Below are 23,911 nucleotides of genomic sequence, written 5' to 3' on the forward strand. Positions count from 1 at the left end.
TCTTACCTCCTAGAGAGATGCAGGTTCAGGATCCAGGACTGGATCCTAGTAACCACGGATGCAAGTCTCCGAGGCTGGGGAGCAGTCACACAGGGGGAAACCTTCCAGGGAAAATGGTCAAGCCAGGAAGTTTGTCTACACATAAACGTTCTGGAGTTAACGGCCATTTACAACGGCCTTCTTCAAGCGGAACGTCTTCTTCGCAACCTGCCCGTCCTAATACAATTGGACAAAATAACAGCAGTAGCACACATAAACCGCCAGGGCAGAACAAAGAGCAGGGTGGCAATGGCAGAGACCACAAAAGTTCTCAGCTGGGCGGAAAGATATACATGCGCTCTGTCAGCGGTCTTCATTCCAGAAGTGGACAACTGGGAAGCAGACATCCTCAGCAGACACGATCTCCATCCAGGAGAGTGGGGTCTTCATCAAGAGGTCTTCACAGATGTGACAAGTCTTTGGGGAATTCCTCAAATAGACATGATGGCATCTCGCATCAACAAGAAAATTCAGAGATATTGTTCCAGGTCGAGGGACCCTCAAGCAATAGCGGTGGACGCGCTGGTAACACCATGGGTGTTTCAGTCGGTGTACGTGTTCCCTCAGCTTCCACTCATTCCAAAGGTGCTAAAGATCATAAGAAGAACAAAGGTTCAGGCGATTCTCATTGCTCCGGACTGGCCAAGGAGGGCTTGGTATCCAGATCTTCAGGAATTACTCATAAGAGATTTCTGGCCTCTTCCTCCACGAGAAGATCTGTTACAGCAAGGGCAGTGCGTGTATCACGACTTACCGCGGCTACGTTTGACGGCTTGGCGGTTGAACACCGGATCCTAGCCCGAAAGGGTATTCCCAGTGACATTATTCCCACACTTCTTCAGGCTAGAAAAGGAGTAACGTCTAAGCATTATCACCGTATTTGGAGAAAATATGTGTCTTGGTGTAAATCCAAGAAGGCTCCTACGGAACAATTTCAGCTAGGGCGTTTTCTCCAATTCCTGCAGGCAGGTGTGGATGCGGGCCTAAAGTTAGGCTCGATTAAAGTACAAATTTCGGCCTTATCGGTTTTCTTTCAAAAGCAATTGGCCTCCCTTCCAGAAGTTCAGACCTTCGTGAAAGGAGTTTTGCACATCCAACCTCCATTTGTGCCCCCAGTGGCACCATGGGATCTTAACATGGTGTTGCGTTTCCTTCAATCACATTGGTTTGAACCATTACAGAAGGTTGTGTTAAAATTTCTCACTTGGAAAGTGGTCATGCTATTGGCCTTAGCATCCGCAAGGTGGGTGTCTGAGTTAGCGGCTTTGTCTCACAAGAGTCCTTATTTAATCTTCCATGAAGATAGAGCGGAGTTGAGGACTCGTCAACAATTTTTGCTGAAGGTGGTTTCATCGTTCCACGTGAACCAGCCGATTGTGGTACCAGTGGCTACTGATGCTTTCGCGGAGTAAAAATCTCTCGATGTTGTCAGGGCCTTGAAGATTTATGTCGCCAGAACGGCTCAACTTAGGAAAACGATGGCTCTGTTTGTCATGTATGCTGCCAACAAGATTGGAACGCCTGCTTCCAAGCAGACTATTGCGTGCTGGATCTGTAATACGATTCAGCAGGCTCATTCTATGGCTGGATTGCCGTTACCGAAATCAGTGAAGGCCCACTCTACCAGAAAGGTGGGCTCATCCTGGGCGGCTGCACGCGGGGTCTCGGCATTACAACTCTGCCGAGCAGCTACTTGGTCGGGTTCAAACACTTTTGCGAAATTTTACAAGTTTGATACCCTGGCTGATGAGGACCTCATGTTTGGTCAATCGGTGCTGCAGAGTCATCCGCACTCTCCCGCCCGTTCTAGAGCTTTGTTATAAACCCCATGGTTCTTATGGTGTTTCCAGCATCCTCTAGGACGTATGAGAAAATAGGATTTTAATACCTACCGGTAAATCCTTTTCTCTTAGTCCGTAGAGGATGCTGGGCGCCCGTCCCAGTGCGGACTCTATCTGCAGTTGTTAATTAAGTTTACACACGAGTTGTACCTGTTACTGACGTTGTTTATGCCATTGACTGGAGTTCCTTTAAATGCCATGTTGTACGGCGTGTTGAGGTGTGAGCTGGTATGTATCTCACCTTAGTTTAACAATAATTCATTTCCTCGAAATGTTCGTCTCCCTGGGCACAATTCCTATAACTGGAGTCTGGAGGAGGGGCATAGAGGGAGGAGCCAGTTCACACCCATTCAAAGTCTTAAAGTGCCAAGGTCTCCTGCGGATCCCGTCTATACCCCCTGGTTCTTATGGTGTCCTCAGCATCCTCTACGGACTAAGAGAAAAGGATTTACCGGTAGGTATTAAAATCCTATTTTTGGGGGGGAAAATTGTCTTAAATAATTTTTGTTACATCTTTTACCTTACAATTGGCTACATATTTTACCTTTTTATGTTTCTATGAACTTAATATCTTAGAATTACAGTGTCTTAACATAATACACCGTTTATCGCCGATACCCCTATCCCTCTCTTTTCTATGTTTTAACTTGTACAGTATTTTACCCATACTGGTTTTTTTAGGGGCTGGCTGACGATTGCAACAAATTAGGGAGTGTTTTTATGCAGACAGCTTCTTAAATATAGATTTTTTTTCTCTGTATACTATTTCTGTAGATCATTCCCTACTGAGATATTATCCTACAGGTGGCGATGCATTCTATTTGTTTATATATAAATGCAAAATTGGAACGCACACACCTTCAGCGGTTTTGGTAGGCTGCCCGGTCACAAGTAACATCCAGATATTTGTGAAATAGTCCACATAAACCAGCACACCTTAAGTAGCAGCAAACATTTTTTTACTGAATTTTCATTTTAAAGTGCAACGTGCAAACATTGGTGCATAAAGCTATACAAAGCAGATACTTAGCAGCTCAGTTCATTGTGGCAGCTCCATTGTGGCAAAGAACTGAGCTGCTAAGTATCTGCTTTGTATAGCTTTATGCACCAATGTTTGCACGTTGCACTTTAAAATGAAAATTCAGTAAAAAATTGTTTGCTGCCACTTAAGGTGTGCTGGTTTATGTGGACTATTTCACAAATATCTCTATCTATCTATCTATCTATCTATCTATCTATCTATCTATCTATCTATCTATATATATATATATATATATATATATATAAACAATGAAAAACAATGAAAAAGAGGCGGCACTCGGAGACTTAAAAGTTCAAATAGTGTATTCAGCAAAACAACCAACGTTTCGGGGTCAGATGCACCCCTTGACAAAGGGGTGCATCTGACCCCGAAACGTTGGTTGTTTTGCTGAATACACTATTTGAACTTTTAAGTCTCCGAGTGCCGCCTCTTTTTCATTGTTTATGAGGATTTTCTTGGAGGGCACCGGAGCCATTGTAGCAAATGGAGGAGGGAGTGCCGGTCCGTGGGGAATATATATATATATATATATATATGATATATAGATCCACAGCCTGATGAAGAGAAGATGAAATGCGTTGCTGGTGGGACTCTGTATTATCTTATTAGGGGATTTAAAGGTGTGTCGGAAGATATTCTTTTGGGTTTTTCTACATGCACAATTCTAAAAAGTGATATGTCACAGGGTGTAGTACTGGTGACTGGCGGTCTCCTGACCGCCGGTCAGCTTACCGACGCCGGGATCCCGGCAGCATACCGACGCCGGGATCCCGGCGGGGAGGGGCGAGTGCAGCAAGCCCCTTGCGGGCTCGCTGCGCTCGCCACGCTGCGGGCTCGGTGGCGACCTGCGGTCGCCACGGGTTCTATTCCCACTCTATGGGTGTCGTGGACACCCACGAGTGGAAATAGTCCCTGTTGGTCGGCATGCCGACCATCGGGATAGTGAGCCGTCGGGCTCGTGGAGGAGGTCATGTGACTGTCGGTCAGCTGACCGGCGGTCACATGAATACCACCTGTGTCACACTTGGGTGAATACCTATCTATGGTGTGTTAACTATCTACTTTATGATATAATTTTTTTTTATTTGAGGAACATAAGAACAACAGAGAGCGCCAATCATCATATATGTATTGTCCAGAATTGTTCAGGTAAGATATATTTTATGTGTTTAGGTGCTGTGCCTGTGCTAATCTGGTGATTCCATTGGCTTTGCTAGATCTTTGCATGCTATCCATGCTGAAGGAAATACGCCTTGCATTACACAGCAATAGACTGAAAATCTCCAGATTATAGTCTTGGCTTATGGCTCCCCATTACATACTCCGGGTTCTCAGTTCAGTTGAAAACAGATAGCCAGTACCCTTGGGAGAGATTCCACTAAGCATGGGTCAAGAAGACAGCAGTTATGTGTCATACGTCTTACAACACTTTGGGGATCTTAGTATTGCCAGTGTTTTGACTTGTCATGTGCATATCACAATGAGCGACGTCCACACATGCTTAACAATGTTACCCAGGGATTTTTTTGTAGGAAAAATGCACCGATACTCACCTAAACTCACCTCTGGCTTGCTGATGTCCTGTAGTCAGGTAAGTATCGCCCTGGTTTATAAAGTATCTGGAATGCATGAGACTGGTGCTACAAGATTAAAACAGGAATGTTCAAATGTAGCAGAGATGATGGTAGAAGAACTTCCTGTTTCCGGAGAACAAATGTGGCAGTACTCAGTAACTTTGGATTCCATCAGAAAAAAAGCATAGGCTGATAATTCTGCACCCCATAATCCTACCCTAGTATTGGCAGCATGGTGGCACAGTGGTCAGTAATGTTGCCTCATAACACTAGGGCCAAGCGTTTAGTCCTGACCACGCCACTATCCGTATGAAGCTTGTAGGTACTCCCTGTGTTTGTGTGGGTTTCCCACCACAGTCCAACATATAATGGTAGCTTCATTGGCTTTGGCCAAAATTTTACAAATTGTGTTTGTGGCATAGAGAATTTAGGTAAAGATGTATCGAACCTTCTGAAAAGGTCAAGTGGAGGCGCTGCCTCTAGCAACCTATTATCTATCTAGTACATTCTCTAAAATGATAGCTACAATCTGATTGGCTACTATAGGCAACACGTCTACCTGTCCTCTGTAGAAGGTTTGTGAACTCACCCCTTAGACTGCAAGCTACATGGGGCAGGTACTGATGTGAATGACTTAAATATTCTCTGTAAAGTGCTGCAAAATAAGTTGATGCTGTATAGCAGGGGTGGGGAACCTCCGTTTGGTCCGGCCCACCAGCTTGTGTCAGTGAGACACGCTACCGCTCAGTCCGGCGGCAGCGTGTCTCAGCTGTCAGAACAGGGAGACAGGGAGGAGAGCGCGGCTATCGAGTGGGAGCGGCTGCGTTTAGTACTGCAAACCAGCCGCCGGTCCGTGAGCCAATCAGAGCTCGCGGACCGGCAGCCAATCAGGATCCGCGGCTGCCGGTCCGCGAGCTCTGATTGGCTCTTGAACCGGCGGCTGGTTTGAAGTACTACACGGCGCCGCCGCTCCCACCCGACAGCCGCGCTCTCCTCCGTGTCCCACGGTAAGCAGCACGGAGGGGAGATGGGAGGGGGGAGGGCATCTGTATACCTGGCACTGTGGGGACATCTTTATACCTGGCACTGTGAGGGGCATTTGTATACCTGGCACTGTGGGGACATCTGTATACCTGGCACTGTGAGGGGCATTTGTATACCTGGCACTGTGAGGGGCATTTGTATACCTGGCACTGTGAGGGGCATTTGTATACCTGGCACTGTGGGGGCATTTGTATACCTGGCACTGTGGGGGCAATTGTGGATCTGGCACCGCACTATTGGGGGCATATGTGTATCACGTCCCATTTTAACTGGCCACACCCATACCTCTAAGGGGCAGACCTACTGGGGGGCAGGGTAATTTTTTAAGTTGAGAATTTCTGTATGGCCCCCGAAGGATTTTATAAATATCCAAATGGCCCTCGGTAGAAAAAAGGTTCCCCACCCCTGCTGTATAGGGAGTAAAGGGTAATAAATAATGCTGCATGTGTACAAAGCCTTGGAGATTGCAAAAGTGGACAGAGATAAGATGGCAACCAATCAGCTCCTAACTGCTATTTTTCAAACACAGCCTCTAACATGGCAGTTAGGAGCTGATTGGTTGGTACTTTATCTCTCTCCAATTGATCACTCTCCAAGGCTTTGTACCGTACATATGCAGTAGCGTCACATGCTGGGTGAGGGGGGTGCGGCCTCGAAAGGGGTGACACCAAAGTGCCTGCTCTTCTGCAGTGACAGGAGCCGGGTGCTGCAGTGTGATATTTTCCTGCAGCACCCAGATGAAGAGCCGACACTACACACAGCCCAGACATCCGGAGGATGCTGGAGATGCCCCCAGAGTGACGGCATGGAGATCCTCGCGAGGCAGACCCTTTTTACTTAGGCCACTCCCCTAGGCAGCCGGGCATCCCAGTAATGCAGAGTACGCATGGAGTGTCACCACACACATATGCACCATAGTCTTTAACCCTACTAGACTTTTGGATTATTTGTGATAGTTACCATATGCCATTAGCAAATTTTTCATAATTGTTTAAGAGGAAAACCAACAAAAACTTTTTAAGGTTACAGATATATCATGTGAATTAGTTTCATATATAAAGGGCCGGATGTAATGAAGTCCGAGTTGGCCGGAGGTGCGGGTTCACGGCTGAACTCTGACTTTTTTGCCTTGTACATGATTGTCACTTTAAAAAAATGTCCGAGTTCAGCTGGAAACCCGCACCTCCAGCCAACTTCATTACATCCGGCCCAAAATGTGAAAGTAAAAACTTATAATAAACTAATAAATCCACATGTGATACCCCAGAGAGAGCAGAGAGACAATGGGTGCACTAGGACCCTGGGGACACAGGCCAGTTAAAACTGAGGGACACCAGGACCAAGTGGACAGCTGGGGAAGGAGCCTACTGTACCTGTCCGTTTCGCAGGAAAACTAAGACCCCATGGAAAGGACCCGACAGAGCCCGGATAAGTAAGTGTCGGGGTCTGTGGCTGTGGTCTCTAGATGGCGGTGTGACAGTACTGTGTTGTTACCCTATCTTTATTTAAAGTACACAGAAAGTGACGGAGTGATCCAGTCTAATAAAACAGTCATCACTTCACCAGTTTGTCTCTTTGCCGTGGCGTAGGGGTCCTGTAGAGAAGATACACTCTACACTTACAGCAAGCCACTAGTTGTACTGAGTCACTCCCAATTCATTAATATTTGTATCACAAACTTATTCCACCTAGTGCCTAAAATCCAACTGAAACTCCATACCAGTACCAGAGTGTGGGATACTACAAGGTTTCAGGCACCTACCTATAAACTTGTACAATTCAGTCCCGGCTTTCTACTAATATTGCTGTTATAACAATATACTGTATATAGTTATATGTGCAGGATATATTTATATTATATGTAGTGTATAGTAAAGACTGGGCGGGCAGAAGTTTGAGTGGAGCAGAATGAGGGGAACAGCAACATCTGTGCCTCTGTGTCTGGCTGGAAGTGCGAAGCTGAGCAGTGATATTAGAACCCAGATCCACAACACTCCCAGTGTATCACAGACATGGAGGAGAAGCTACCGGCAGCGTCACAGGTAAGAGGCCGGTACTCAGTGTAGCAATGTGTGAGGGGGGGGGGGGGGGGATTGCATATTTTATGTGCCCCCTAAATCTTAGTACCCTAGACACCACCTAGATTCACGTATTGGTTGTGCAGGCCAGCCCTTTCTCATTGACTATACTGAACATGTAGCAAATATAAGTCAATCTTTGTTACCAGCAGAGGCTCCAGAGGTGGGGCTGCAGCACAATCCAAAATTCAAATAGGGGAGCCACACCTACTGCCACCCCAAACACTGCCAAACATTGCCATCTGGGACTCACTGGCAGTTGGTGTGGCTCGCTATCTGAATTTTGGACTGTGCTGCAGCCTTGCCTCTGGAGCAGCCACTGTTCCCAAACCCAAGATCCGCTGTGACTCTCGGTACTTGAGGATTCAGTCCATACGTAGCTGCCTGACCTTTCTAGTCACTTACTGCACTTGTGCTGCTCTGAGAAAGAATGAGAAAATATTGGGCCTTACAGTAAATGGGCATAGCTTTTATTGCACAAGTGGATGTGACAACATAGGCAAGTGCAAGACTAGACCAACAGAAAATTTAAACCAAAATACACTATGTAATTTTTATTAAAATACAGTATTGGTCATTTCTGAGCATAATGATTGACACTCTGCCTAGTGATAGTTGAGCCTTAGGGGGACATCATTGACTCTGTTGCCACAGTACAGGGCCTCACTCATTCAGGTCTATGGGCACTGCTGTAGTACATATTCAGGAATCAAGCTGTAACCTGGTGGCTGCACTGCTTACTCTTAGTAGCGTCACTGAGTGTAGATCCCTTGTTCTATGAATGATTACTCAAGGCCCTGAATATCCTCAGAACCTGGACAACAGGCCACCAGGGAACTTGAGGAACTTGAAGTCAGCATTGTTTTCAGGAGTAAAAGATAAACATGCGTACTCAAGAAATATGCAACTTGCAGCCCAAAGAAATCTGCAAATCACACTTAGGCTACGTCGCACTCCGGTCCAAAGCCTCCATGCAGCAAAGTGTACTATGGGCCCGACCTGATTGCTGCTGTGCGTTTTCTGGGAGTGTCAGGGAAAACACAGGCATTCCCAAGAGGAGGGTGTGTGACGTCAGCCCCGGCCCTGATCAGCCTGTTCTTTTTGCACTGTAGCAGTACGCAGAGAGACAATGGGTGCACTAGGACTGCGCACACAGTGCACACAGCGGAAAAATCATTTGATGGTGACTGAGGTGCGAACGGATTTGCAGCTGTCAGGTGACTGAGGGACATTTGTAGCACAGCGTACACATGCGATCGCACATTTGCACGAGCAAATTTACACTCTCCTTGGGCAGCAACTATCTGATCGCAGGACAGCAAAATTAGCAGCACAGCGGTCAGGTCTGAATTAGGCCCCATGTATTTAATTAGTGCTTCCACAGAACTCCTTTATATTGTACCTTGTGTTAGCCCTATAGGCTCTGCAATGCGAGTCCAACAATTTCTGCAAGCATGTCTATTCTTTTTCTCATCCTCTCTCTCCCCCTCTTACTCCGTCTCTCTCTTCCCCCTTATCAGTCTGTTTCTCTATCAGCACTTTATTTATGATTTAGATTATCCATAACATTACCTTTTTCTTTCCATCTTTACTATTGTACTTTTTCTCCTCTACAGAGTGATTTTTCTTCTCAGTGCTGTGTGTGTCCCGTGTATCCCCTATGTGCCTTTTTCCCTTCTTCTATACTGCTATACATTTTTGGTTGTGGATAATATTGTGTTGTTGCAATTGGATGATTTTCAGGAAACATATACAGGTACCCTACTCGGCACTGCTGGCCCAACAGCAACATTTGGTGGAGAGGATGGCAGGGACTGGGCCTCATTGTGTTGTTATTGGATGATTCTCCGCACAACTCCCTGGCACTCTAAAACCCACACAGGGTAACTCGCTCTGGTGCCCTCCTAGGGGGTGTGCGCCCCCAAGTCTATAGGCAAAGAAGGCAGATGGCACTCAGAAACTCAGCATCCGTGAAAATCCCACTTTAATTAGACCACTAATTAAAGTACCGGGTCCGCCGCTGTTGTTTATGGTTAGCGGAGGGCGGAAGAAGTGTGTTATCGCCACACCGCCTATATGGAAAGCAAGTGCTGCTGCCTCTGTTGTGGAGGAATGGTGAAGGGGGTGACACAGCTCTCAGCAGCGGTCTGGTACTTCCGGTTTAGCGTTTGGAACGCAAACCGATGTTTATCTTTGTGTTGGATTAGCTAAGTATATGTGTCTGCTATATGAGATGTATGAATCATGTTTACTATGCTTATTTATGCTAATAATCAGGTCACTGATGTTCTTAGAGGATAATTTAAGCTTTTATTGCAGCTAATTGATATTGTGGCCTAGTTCCTGTCTGTGAGACGTGGGGGCGGAACCTATGATTATCATTTGGGTATATATAGGACCAGATAGGCCTGGGGGGGAGTTATGCTTTTTCCACTTGGGCATATGGGTCTTGAGAAAGAGCCATGGTGGGCCTGAAACGTCGACATCTGCTTTGGTGGCGTATGTTGGTTAAATGTTTTTTTTATATATATATATATATATATATATATATATATACATACAGGGTGATGCAAAAATCGCAGTACACCCTTTTGTTTCAAAAACCGTGCAGAAGATGGGAAAACTGAATACTCCAGTAAGGTATGGGTGAGGTGGGCTATCTTTTAGGATATGTACCGAACATGGGCGCCATCTTGAAATTGGCTATCTTGAATCTAAGTCAGTTTTTTTAAACAGAAAGGGGGTCGTGTAACATGTCAAACAACATCAGAAATTGCTGAAAAGTTTATTGCTGCAAACAGATTTGAAATAGCAGTTATGGTTATATATAAATATATATATATATATATATATATATATATATTAATAAAATAACACATGTAACTTACACTGGAATGGAGCCCCCCATCCCCTTCCCCCCCAGCTCTGGGCTCCATAGCTGCTGCGCATAATGCAGCAAAATGTGAGCAAAGAACCCAACCCTAAAAAATGCAAACACAGTAAATCAGGTTGCATGCATAACCTTTTTCCACATATAGTCTATGGGGTATATTTACTAAGGTCCCGATTTTGACCGAGATGCCGTTTTTTCATCAAAGTGTCATCTCGGTAATTTACTAAGCAAAAATCACGGCAGTGATGAGGGCATTCGTAATATTTTGGAAGTCCTAGGAAAAAATCACGAATCAATACACCATCGGTCAAATACGCCTGCAATTTGCTAGAAATCGGGAATTTACTAAAAAGTGCAAAACACAAACACTGCCGACAATAGCCAAACACTGCCGTGATAAAATACAAATCGTGAAAAAGTGCTAAAAAAAAACAGACCTGCTTTTTTTTATCCCGTGTTTGTATAGGCATGCACGGATCCATGAGATCCGTGCATGTTTTTCAGTGGGAACGGGGGGGAAATGTTATAAATTTTCTGGGAAAAAATTGCGTGGGGTCCCCCCTCCTAAGGCAAACCAGCCTCGGACTCTTTGAGCCGATCCTGGTTGCAGAAATATGGGAAAAAAATGGACAGGGGTTCCCCCATATTTAAGCAACCAGCATCGGGCTCTGCGCCTGGTCCTGGTTCCAAAAATACGGGGGACAAAAAGAGTAGGGGTCCCCCGTATTTTTGAAACCAGCACCGGGCTCCACTAGCTGGACAGATAATGCCACAGCCGGGGGTCACTTTTATACAGTGCCTTGCGGCCGTGGCATCAAATATCCAACTAGTCACCCCTGGCCGGGGTACCCTGGGGGACTGGGGACCCCTTCAATCAAGGGGTCCCCCCCAAGCCACCCAAGGGCCAGGGGTGAAGCCCGAGGCTGTCCCCCCCATCCAATAGGCTGCGGATGGGGGGCTGATAGCCTTTGTGAAAAGTGATTGATATTGTTTTTAGTAGCAGTACTACAAGGCCCAGCAAGCCTCCCCCGCAAGCTGGTACTTGGAGAACCACAAGTACCAGCATGCGGCGGAAAAACGGGCCCGCTGGTACCTGTAGTACTACTACTAAAAAAATACCCCAATAAAGACAACACACACACACCTTGAAAGTATAACTTTAATACATCCATCCACACCTCCATATACACATACTTACCTTATGTTCCCACGCAGGTCGGTCCTCTTCTCCAGTAGAATCCATGGTGTACCTGTAGAAAAAATTATACTCACATAATCCAGTGTTTTCGGCTCCTCTGTAAATCCTTTTGTAATCCACGTACTTGAAAAAATAAAAAAACGGATACCCGACCACGAACTGAAAGGGGACCCATGTTTTCACATGGACCCCCTTTCCCCAAATGCCAGAAACCCACTCTGACTGATGTCTAAGTGGGTTTCTTCAGCCAATCAGGGAGCGCCACGTTGTAGCACCCTCCTGATCGGCTGTGTGCTCCTGTACTGTCTGACAGGCGGCACACGGCAGTGTTACAATGTAGCGCCTATGCGCTCCATTGTAACCAATGGTGGGAACTTTCAGGTCAGCGGTGAGGTCACTTTCGGTCAACCGCTGACCTGAAAGTTCCCACCATTGGTTACAATGGAGCGCATAGGCGCTACATTGTAACACTGCCGTGTGCCGCCTGTCAGACAGTACAGGAGCACACAGCCGATCAGGAGGGTGCTACAACGTGGCGCTCCCTGATTGGCTGAAGAAACCCAGTTAGACATCAGTCAGAGTGGGTTTCTGGCATTCGGGGAAAGGGGGCCCATGTGAAAACATGGGTCCCCTTTCAGTTCGTGGTCGGGTATCCGTTTTTTTATTTTTTCAAGTACGTGGATTACAAAAGGATTTACCGAGGAGCCGAAAACACTGGATTATGTGAGTATCATTTTTTCTACAGGTACACCATGGATTCTACTGGAGAAGAGGACCGACCTGCGTGGGAACATAAGGTAAGTATTAGTGATGAGCGGGTTCGGTTTCTCGGAATCCGAACCCGCCGAACTTCAGGCTTTTTTTACACGGGGTCGAGCAGGCTCGGATCCTCCCGCCTTGCTCGGTTAACCCGAGCGCGCCCGAACGTCATCATCCCGCTGTCGGATTCTCGCGAGGCTCGGATTCTATCGCGAGACTCGGATTCTATATAAGGAGCCGCGCGTCGCCGCCATTTTCACACGTGCATTGAGATTGATAGGGAGAGGACGTGGCTGGCGTCCTCTCCGTTTATAGAGAAGAGAGTAGAGAGTTAGAGACACTATTTACTAATTTTGGGGAGCATATTAGGACTGGAGTACTACTACTTGCTGATAGTGTGACCAGTGACCATTGACCACCAGTTTAATTAATCCGTTCTCTGCCTGAAAATAAACGATACACAGTGTGACACAGTCACATACCATATCTGTGCTCAGCCTCAGTGTGCTGCATCATCATATGTAATACTGTATATCTGACTGTGCTGAGTGCTCACTGCTCACACAGCTTAATTGTGGGGGAGACTGGGGAGCAGTTAGAGCAGGAGTACATAAATAATATATTTTAAGTACAGTGCACACTTTTGCTGCCATAGTGCCACACTGCCAGTGTGACTGACCAGTGACCACACTGACCACCAGTATATTGTGATTGTCTGCTTAGGACGGAGTACTACTTGCTGATAGTGTGACCAGTGACCAGTGACCACCACCAGTTTAATTAATCCGTTCTCTGCCTGAAAAAAAACGATACACAGTGTGACACAGTCACATACCATATCTGTGCTCAGCCCAGTGTGCTGCATCATATGTAATACTGTATATCATTATCTGACTGTGCTGAGTGCTCACTGCTCACACAGCTTAATTGTGGGGGAGACTGGGGAGCAGTTATAGCAGGAGTACATATTTTAAGTACAGTGCACACTTTTGCTGCCAGAGTGCCACTGCCAGTGTGAATGACCAGTGACCACTGACCACCAGTATATTGTGATTGTCTGCTGACCACCAGTATATTGTGATTGCCTGCCTGAAAAAGTTAAACACTCGTCGTGTGGTGTTTTTATAAACGCATTCTGCAGACAGTGTCCAGCAGGTCCGTCATTACATAATATATACCTGTCCGGCTGCAGTACTAGTGTGATATATATATATATTTTAATTTTATCTCATTATCATCCAGTCTATATTAGCAGCAGACACAGTACGGTAGTCCACGGCTGTAGCTACCTCTGTGTCGGCAGTCGCTCGTCCATCCATAATTGTATACCACCTACCCGTGGTTTTTTTTTTTTTTCTATCTTCTTGATACTAGTAGCTTACTTTAGGAGTCTGCAGTGCTGACAGACAGTGTCCAGCAGGTCCGTCATTACATAATATATACCTGTCCGGCTGCAGTACTAGTGTGATATATATATATATTTTAATTTTATCTCATTATCATCCAGTCTATATTAGCAGCAGACACAGTACGGTAGTCCACGGCTGTAGCTACCTCTGTGTCGGCAGTCGCTCGTCCATCCATAATTGTATACCACCTACCCGTGGTTTTTTTTTTTTTCTATCGTCTTGATACTAGTAGCTTACTTTAGGAGTCTGCAGTGCTGACAGACAGTGTCCAGCAGGTCCGTCATTACATAATATATACCTGTCCGGCTGCAGTACTAGTGTGATATATATATATATTTTAATTTTATCTCATTATCATCCAGTCTATATTAGCAGCAGACACAGTACGGTAGTCCACGGCTGTAGCTACCTCTGTGTCGGCAGTCGCTCGTCCATCCATAATTGTATACCACCTACCCGTGGTTTTTTTTTTTTTCTATCTTCTTGATACTAGTAGCTTACTTTAGGAGTCTGCAGTGCTGACAGACAGTGTCCAGCAGGTCCATCATTACATAATATATACCTGTCCGGCTGCAGTACTAGTGTGATATATATATATATTTTAATTTTATCTCATTATCATCCAGTCTATATTAGCAGCAGACACAGTACGGTAGTCCACGGCTGTAGCTACCTCTGTGTCGGCAGTCGCTCGTCATCCATAAGTATACTAGTATCCATCCATCTCCATTGTTTACCTGAGGTGCCTTTTAGTTGTGCCTATTAAAATATGGAGAACAAAAATGTTGAGGTTCCAAAAATAGGGAAAGATCAAGATCCACTTCCACCTCGTGCTGAAGCTGCTGCCACTAGTCATGGCCGAGACGATGAAATTCCATCAACGTCGTCTGCCAAGGTCGATGCCCAATGTCATAGTACAGAGCATGTAAAATCCAAAACACCAAATATCAGTAAAAAAAGGACTCAAAAATCTAAAATAAAATTGTCGGAGGAGAAGCGTAAACTTGCCAATATGCCATTTACCACACGGAGTGGCAAGGAACGGCTGAGGCCCTGGCCTATGTTCATGGCTAGTGGTTCAGCTTCACATGAGGATGGAAGCACTCAGCCTCTCGCTAGAAAAATGAAAAGACTCAAGCTGGCAAAAGCACAGCAAAGAACTGTGCGTTCTTCGAAATCCCAAATCCACAAGGAGAGTCCAATTGTGTCGGTTGCGATGCCTGACCTTCCCAACACTGGACGTGAAGAGCATGCGCTTTCCACCATTTGCACGCCCCCTGCAAGTGCTGGAAGGAGCACCCGCAGTCCAGTTCCTGATAGTCAGATTGAAGATGTCAGTGTTGAAGTACACCAGGATGAGGAGGATATGGGTGTTGCTGGCGCTGGGGAGGAAATTGACAAGGAGGATTCTGATGGTGAGGTGGTTTGTTTAAGTCAGGCACCCGGGGAGACACCTGTTGTCCGTGGGAGGAATATGGCCATTGACATGCCTGGTGAAAATACCAAAAAAATCAGCTCTTCGGTGTGGAAGTATTTCAACAGAAATGCGGACAACATTTGTCAAGCCGTGTGTTGCCTTTGTCAAGCTGTAATAAGTAGGGTTAAGGACGTTAACCACCTCGGAACATCCTCCCTTATACGTCACCTGCAGCGCATTCATAATAAGTCAGTGACAAGTTCAAAAACTTTGGGCGACAGCGGAAGTAGTCCACTGACCAGTAAATCTCTTCCTCTTGTAACCAAGCTCACGCAAACCACCCCACCAACTCCCTCAGTGTCAATTTCCTCCTTCCCCAGGACTGCCAATAGTCCTGCAGGCCATGTCACTGGCAATATCGACGAGTCCTCTCCTGCCTGGGATTCCTCCGATGCATCCTTGCGTGTAACGCCTACTGCTGCTGGCGCTGCTGTTGTTGCTGCTGGGAGTCGATGGTCATCCCAGAGGGGAAGTCGTAAGACCACTTTTACTACTTCCACCAAGCAATTGACTGTCCAACAGTCCTTTGCGAGGAAGATGAAATATCACAGCAGTCATCCTGCTGCAAAGCGGATAACTGAGGCCTTGGCATCCTGGGTGGTGAGAAACGTGGTTCCGGTATCCATCATTACTGCAGAGCCAACTAGAGACTTGTTGGAGGTACTGTGTCCCCGGTACCAAATACCATCTAGGTTCCATTTCTCTAGGCAGGCGATACCGAAAATGTACACAGACCTCAGAAAAAGAGTCACCAGTGTCCTAAAAAATGCAGCTGTACCCAATGTCCACTTAACCACGGACATGTGGACAAGTGGAGCAGGGCAGGGTCAGGACTATATGACTGTGACAGCCCACTGGGTAGATGTATGGACTCCCGCCGCAAGAACAGCAGCGGCGGCACCAGTAGCAGCATCTCGCAAACGCCAACTCTTTCCTAGGCAGGCTACGCTTTGTATCACCGGTTTCCAGAATACGCACACAGCTGAAAACCTCTTACGGCAACTGAGGAAGATCATCGCGGAATGGCTTACCCCAATTGGACTCTCCTGTGGATTTGTGGCATCGGACAACGCCAGCAATATTGTGTGTGCATTAAATCTGGGCAAATTCCAGCACGTCCCATGTTTTGCACATACCTTGAATATGGTGGTGCAGAATTATTTAAAAAACGAGAGGGGCGTGCAAGAGATGCTGTCGGTGGCCAGAAGAATTGCGGGACACTTTCGGCGTACAGGCACCATGTACAGAAGACTGGAGCAACACCAAAAACGCCTGAACCTGCCCTGCCATCATCTGAAGCAAGAAGTGGTAACGAGGTGGAATTCAACCCTCTATATGCTTCAGAGGTTGGAGGAGCAGCAAAAGGCCATTCAAGCCTATACAACTGAGCACGATATAGGAGGTGGAATGCACCTGTCTCAAGCGCAGTGGAGAATGATTTCAACGTTGTGCAAGGTTCTGCAACCTTTTGAACTTGCCACACGTGAAGTCAGTTCAGACACTGCCAGCCTGAGTCAGGTCATTCCCCTCATCAGGCTTTTGCAGAAGAAGCTGGAGACATTGAAGGAGGAGCTAACACAGAGCGATTCCGCTAGGCATGTGGGACTTGTGGATGGAGCCCTTAATTCGCTTAACAAGGATTCACGGGTGGTCAATCTGTTGAAATCAGATCACTACATTTTGGCCACCGTGCTCGATCCTAGATTTAAAACCTACCTTGGATCTCTCTTTCCGGCAGACACAAGTCTGCTGGGGTTCAAAGACCTGCTGGTGACAAAATTGTCAAGTCAAGCGGAACGCGACCTGTCAACATCTCCTCCTTCACATTCTCCCGCAACTGGGGGTGCGAGGAAAAGGCTCAGAATTCCGAGCCCACCAGCAGGGCAGTCTGGAGCGACTGCTGATGCTGACATCTGGTCCGGACTGAAGGACCTGCCAACGATTACGGACATGTCGTCTACTGGCACTGCATATGATTCTCTCCCCATTGAAAGAATGGTGGAGGATTATATGAGTGACCGCATCCAAGTAGGCACGTCAGACAGTCCGTACTTATACTGGCAGGAAAAAGAGGCAATTTGGAGGCCCTTGCACAAACTGGCTTTATTCTACCTAAGTTGCCCTCCCACAAGTGTGTACTCCGAAAGAGTGTTTAGTGCCGCCACTCACCTTGTCAGCAATCGGCATACGAGGTTACTTCCAGAAAATGTGGAGAAGATGATGTTCATTAAAATGAATTATAATCAATTCCTCCGTGGAGACATTGACCAGCAGCAATTGCCTCCACAAAGTACACAGGGAGCTGAGATGGTGGATTCCAGTGGGGACGAATTGATAATCTGTGAGGAGGGGGATGTACACGGTGATATATCGGAGGATGATGATGAGGTGGACATCTTGCCTCTGTAGAGCCAGTTTGTGCAAGGAGAGATTAATTGCTTCTTTTTTGGTGGGGGTCCAAACCAACCCGTCATTTCAGTCACAGTCGTGTGGCAGACCCTGTCACTGAAATGATGGGTTGGTTAAAGTGTGCATGTCCTGTTTATACAACATAAGGGTGGGTGGGAGGGCCCAAGGACAATTCCATCTTGCACCTCTTTTTTCTTTAATTTTTCTTTGCGTCATGTGCTGTTTGAGGAGTATTTTTTTGAAGGGCCATCCTGCGTGACACTGCAGTGCCACTCCTAGATGGGCCAGGTGTTTGTGTCGGCCACTAGGGTCGCTTAGCTTACTCACACAGCTACCTCATTGCGCCTCTTTTTTTTCTTCTTTGCGTCATGTGCTGTTTGAGGAGTGTTTTTTGAAGGGCCATCCTGCGTGACACTGCAGTGCCACTCCTAGATGGGCCAGGTGTTTGTGTCGGCCACTAGGGTCGCTTAGCTTACTCACACAGCTACCTCATTGCGCCTCTTTTTTTCTTTGCGTCATGTGCTGTTTGGGGAGTAGTTTTTTGAAGGGCCAGCCTGCGTGACACTGCAGTGCCACTCCTAGATGGGCCAGGTGTTTGTGTCGGCCACTAGGGTCGCTTAGCTTACTCACACAGCTACCTCATTGCGCCTCTTTTTTTCTTTGCGTCATGTGCTGTTTGGGGGGTGTTTTTTGGAAGGGCCATCCTGCGTGACACTGCAGTGCCACTCCTAGATGGGCCAGGTGTTTGTGTCGGCCACTTGGGTCGTTGAGCTTAGTCACACAGCTACCTCATTGCGCCTCTTTTTTTCTTTGCATCATGTGCTGTTTGGGGAGTGTTTTTTGGAAGGGCCATCCTGCGTGACACTGCAGTGCCACTCCTAGATGGGCCAGGTGTTTGTGTCGGCCACTTGGGTCGCTGAGCTTAGTCACACACCTCATTGCGCCTCTTTTTTTCTTTGCGTCATGTGCTGTTTGGGGAGTGTTTTTTGGAAGGGCCATCCTGCGTGACGCTGCAGTGCCACTCCTAGATGGGCCAGGTGTTTGTGTCGGCCACTTGGGTCGTTGAGCTTAGTCACACAGCTACCTCATTGCGCCTCTTTTTTTCTTTGCGTCATGTGCTGTTTGGGGAGTGTTTTTTGGAAGGGCCATCCTGCGTGACACTGCAGTGCCACTCCTAGATGGGCCAGGTGTTTGTGTCGGCCACTTGGGTCGTTGAGCTTAGTCACACAGCTACCTCATTGCGCCTCTTTTTTTCTTTGCGTCATGTGCTGTTTGGGGAGTGTTTTTTGGAAGGGCCATCCTGCGTGACACTGCAGTGCCACTCCTAGATGGGCCAGGTGTTTGTGTCGTCCACTTGGGTCGCTTAGCTTAGTCATCCAGCGACCTCGGTGCAAATTTTAGGACTAAAAATAATATTGTGAGGTGTGAGGTGTTCAGAATAGACTGAAAATGAGTGGAAATTATGGTTTTTGAGGTTAATAATACTTTGGGATCAAAATGACTCCCAAATTCTATGATTTAAGCTGTTTTTTAGGGTTTTTTGAAAAAAACACCCGAATCCAAAACACACCCGAATCCGACAAAAAAAATTCGGTGAGGTTTTGCCAAAACGCGTTCGAACCCAAAACACGGCCGCGGAACCGAACCCAAAACCAAAACACAAAACCCGAAAAATTTCAAGTGCACATCCCTAGTAAGTATGTGTATATGGAGGTGTGGATGGATGTATTAAAGTTATACTTTCAAGGTGTGTGTGTGTTGTCTTTATTGGGGTATTTTTTTAGTAGTATTACTACAGGTACCAGCGGGCCTGTTTTTCCGCCGCATGCTGGTACTTGTGGTTCTCCAAGTACCAGCTTGCGGGGGAGGCTTGCTGGGCCTTGTAGTACTGCTACTAAAAACAATATCAATCACTTTTCACAAAGGCTATCAGCCCCCCATCCGCAGCCTATTGGATGGGGGGGACAGCCTCGGGCTTCACCCCTGGCCCTTTGGTGGCTGGGGGGGGGGGACCCCTTGATTGAAGGGGTCCCCACTCCCCCAGGGTACCCCGGCCAGGGGTGACTAGTTGGATATTTGATGCCACGGCCGCAAGGCACTGTATAAAAGTGACCCCCGGCTGTGGCATTATCTGTCCAGCTAGTGGAGCCCGGTGCTGGTTTCAAAAATACGGGGGACCCCTACTCTTTTTGTCCCCCGTATTTTTGGAACCAGGACCAGGCGCAGAGCCCGATGCTGGTTGCTTAAATATGAGGGAACCCCTGTCCATTTTTTTCCCATATTTCTGCAACCAGGATCGTCTCAAAGAGCCCGAGGCTGGTTTGCCTTAGGAGGGGGGACCCCACGCATTTTTTTTTTTACATTTAAACTTTATTTATTTTTTAACAAAGTGCACAATGAAGCCCAGCACGGATCTCTCAGATCCGGCCGAGATTCATTGTATTAAAGTCGGCAGTGTTTTACAAGTCACTCACGTAAAACACTGCCAAAAAAAACGAATGACATCGACATCGGAAAACCCGAAAATGCAGAATACGGCAGCTTAGTAAATTAGTCGTAATCAATTCAAAAAGTTGCATATTTACACTTTCGATGTCATTCGTGATTGAACTTTGACCTCAAACGGGAAAACACGAATCTTAGTAAATTTACTATCTATCTATCTATCTATCTATCTATCTATCTATCTATCTATCTATCTATCTATCTATCTATCTATCTATCTATCTATCGGCAAAGAAGGCAGGCGGCACTCAGAGACACAGCATCCGTGGAAATCCCAACAGGGTGCATTAACTAGTACCAGGGCCGTTTCTAGCCAATTTGGCTCCAAGTGCGAGATGTAAAAATGCGCCCCCCCCCCCCCCATTCGCATAAAAAAATGCGCCCCCCCATAAATATAAAGAGTAAAAGCATGCGCGCGCCTTCGGCGCGCGTGCTCCTGGCAAGTGGGTGTGGCCTCGTTCAAATGGGAGTGGCTTTGTTAAGATGGGTGTCGCCTCATCTGATCTCATCATCACGGCCACCACAGGATAAAAAAAAGGCCTCATTTTACACATTACAGCAGGCACGCGACCCCATTTTACACAGCACGGCAGGCAAGTGTCCCCATTTTACACAGCACGGTAGGCAAGTGTCCCCATTTTACACATTGCGGCAGGCACGTGCCCCCATTTTACACAGTACGGCAGGAAAGTGTCCCCATTTTACACATTGCGGCAGGCACGTGCTCCCATTTTACACAGTACGGCAGGCATGTGCCCCCATTTTACACATTATGGCAGACTGCGTCCCCATTTTACACATTCCGGCAGGCAAGTGTCCCCATTTTACACATTCCGACAGGCAAGTGTCCCCATTTTACACATTCCGGCAGACAGGTGTCCCTATTTTACACATTAAGGCAGGCAAGAGTCTCCATTTTAAACATTCCGGCAGACTGCGTCCCCATTTTACACATTCCGGCAGGCAAGAGTCCCCATTTTACACATTCCGGCAGGTACGTGCCCCCATTTTACACATTCCGGCAGACAGGTGTCCCTATTTTACACATTAAGGCAGGCAAGAGTCCCCATTTTACACATTCCGGCAGACTGCGTCCCCATTTTACACATTCCGGCAGGCAAGTGTCCCTATTTTACACATTAAGGCAGGCACGTGCCCCCATTTTACACATTCCGGCAGACTGCGTCCCCATTTTACACATTCCGGCAGGCAAGTGTCCCCATTTTACACATTCCGGCAGACAGGTGTCCCTATTTTACACATTCCGGCAGACAGGTGTCCCTATTTTACACATTAAGGCAGGCAAGAGTCCCCAGTTTACACATTCCGGCAGACTGCATCCCCATTTTACACATTCCGGCAGGCAAGAGTCCCCATTTTACACATTCCGGCAGGCACGTGCCCCCATTTTACACATTCCGGCAGACAGGTGTCCCTATTTTACACATTAAGGCAGGCAAGAGTCCCAATTTTACACATTCCGGCAGACTGCGTCCCCATTTTACACATTCCGGCAGGCAAGTGTCCCCATTTTACACATTCCGGCAGACAGGTGTACCTATTTTACACATTCCGGCAGGTACGTGCCCCCATTTTACACATTCCGGCAGACAGGTGTCCCTATTTTACACATTAAGGCAGGCAAGAGTCCCCATTTTACACATTCCGGCAGACTGCGTCCCCATTTTACACATTCCGGCAGGCAAGTGTCCCTATTTTACACATTAAGGCAGGCACGTGCCCCCATTTTACACATTCCGGCAGACTGCGTCCCCATTTTACACATTCCGGCAGGCAAGTGTCCCCATTTTACACATTCCGGCAGACAGGTGTCCCTATTTTACACATTCCGGCAGACAGGTGTCCCTATTTTACACATTAAGGCAGGCAAGAGTCCCCAGTTTACACATTCCGGCAGACTGCATCCCCATTTTACACATTCCGGCAGGCAAGAGTCCCCATTTTACACATTCCGGCAGGCACGTGCCCCCATTTTACACATTCCGGCAGACAGGTGTCCCTATTTTACACATTAAGGCAGGCAAGAGTCCCCATTTTACACATTCCGGCACACTGCATCCCCATTTTACACATTCCAGCAGGCAAGTGTCCCTATTTTACACATTCCGGCAGGCAAGTGTCCCTATTTTACACATTAAGGCAGGCACGTGCCGCCATTTTACACATTCCGGCAGACTGCATCCCCATTTTACACATTCCGGCAGGCAAGTGTCCCTATTTTACACATTCCGGCAGGCTAGTGTCCCTATTTTACACATTAAGGCAGGCAAGAGTCCCCATTTTACACATTCCGGCAGACTGCGTCCCCATTTTACACAATCCGGCAGGTAAGAGTCCCCATTTTACACATTCCGCCAGGCACGTGCCCCCATTTTACACATTCCGGCAGACAGGTGTCCCTATTTTACACATTAAGGCAGGCAAGAGTCCCCATTTTACACAGTACGGCAGGTGGTGGTGGTGGGCGGGGAGGGAGAGAGAGCAAGGGAGAGGGGCTGACTTACATTTGAAGCGGTTCTTCCCGCTCTTAAGCCGCCTCTCCCTCGTCTGCGCGGCGCCGCCGCCGGCCGGCTTGGCTCCCCCTTCTCCCTCCTCCCAAGTGCCCAGCTCGGGGGGCGGGGTTTCGCGGAATGACGCGATTGCGTCGTGACGTCACGACGCAATCTCGTCATTCCGCGAAAACCCACCCCCCGAGCTGGGCACTCGGGAGGAGAGGGGATTCAAAGTCCTCAAGAAGTGCCGCGGCGGGCGCCCCGTGCGGTTGCACGGCTCGCCCGCTGCAAGAAACGGCACTGACTAGTACCTTACTGGAGTATTACATTTTCCCATTTCCTGCACAATTTTTGAAACAAAAGGGTGTACTGCGATTTTTGAATCACTATGTATATATATATATATATATATATATATATATATATATACATATATATATATATATGTAAAACATTAGATGTGTTAACATACATTTATCACCATTGGTTGGTACATGGGGGCCCTTACAGACTTTTGCTATGGGGCCTACAAACAACTAGCTGCACCCCTGTAATAACCACTAATATCTTGGTGCTGTGCATGTACTCTGGGATGCAGACATAAACCTGTCACCTATATGTGGAACAGTGCTATTGTGCAGTATAACACAGCACAGGCGTGGGCATGCAAATGAGCACAGAAGCGGGACAGCAAAAGCAAGTCTATAGCTTAATTACCATTTGTACAATGCAAACAAAAGCAAGAGCGCCACTACCATTTTATTATGCAGACTGATCGTATATCTCTCCTTCCTTAGTCAAGGAAAAATATGTATATAAAACATGTGCTCCTTATAAATTAATATAATTATTCCTCCACATATTACAAATAAATCATAAACTACAATTTTGCTTTGTGCGTGTGATGCATAAGTTTTTGAGACTGTTCAATCTACTCTTATTCCATGCTGGTAACACTCTACTACACTGTAATAAATGATGTAAGGCCTGGTACGGAGATGGACGTAGTTGCATTCGCAACTGAGATTTCGCATGCAGCTGATAAAGCTAAATATTTATCTTACTTAAAACCCTTTAAGAGGTCTAAGAACACTGTACGCTATTGACGTATGGAATACCGTAAGGGTACG

The sequence above is a fragment of the Pseudophryne corroboree genome, chromosome 11, assembly GCF_028390025.1.
Source record: "Pseudophryne corroboree isolate aPseCor3 chromosome 11, aPseCor3.hap2, whole genome shotgun sequence".
Lineage (NCBI taxonomy): Eukaryota > Metazoa > Chordata > Amphibia > Anura > Myobatrachidae > Pseudophryne > Pseudophryne corroboree.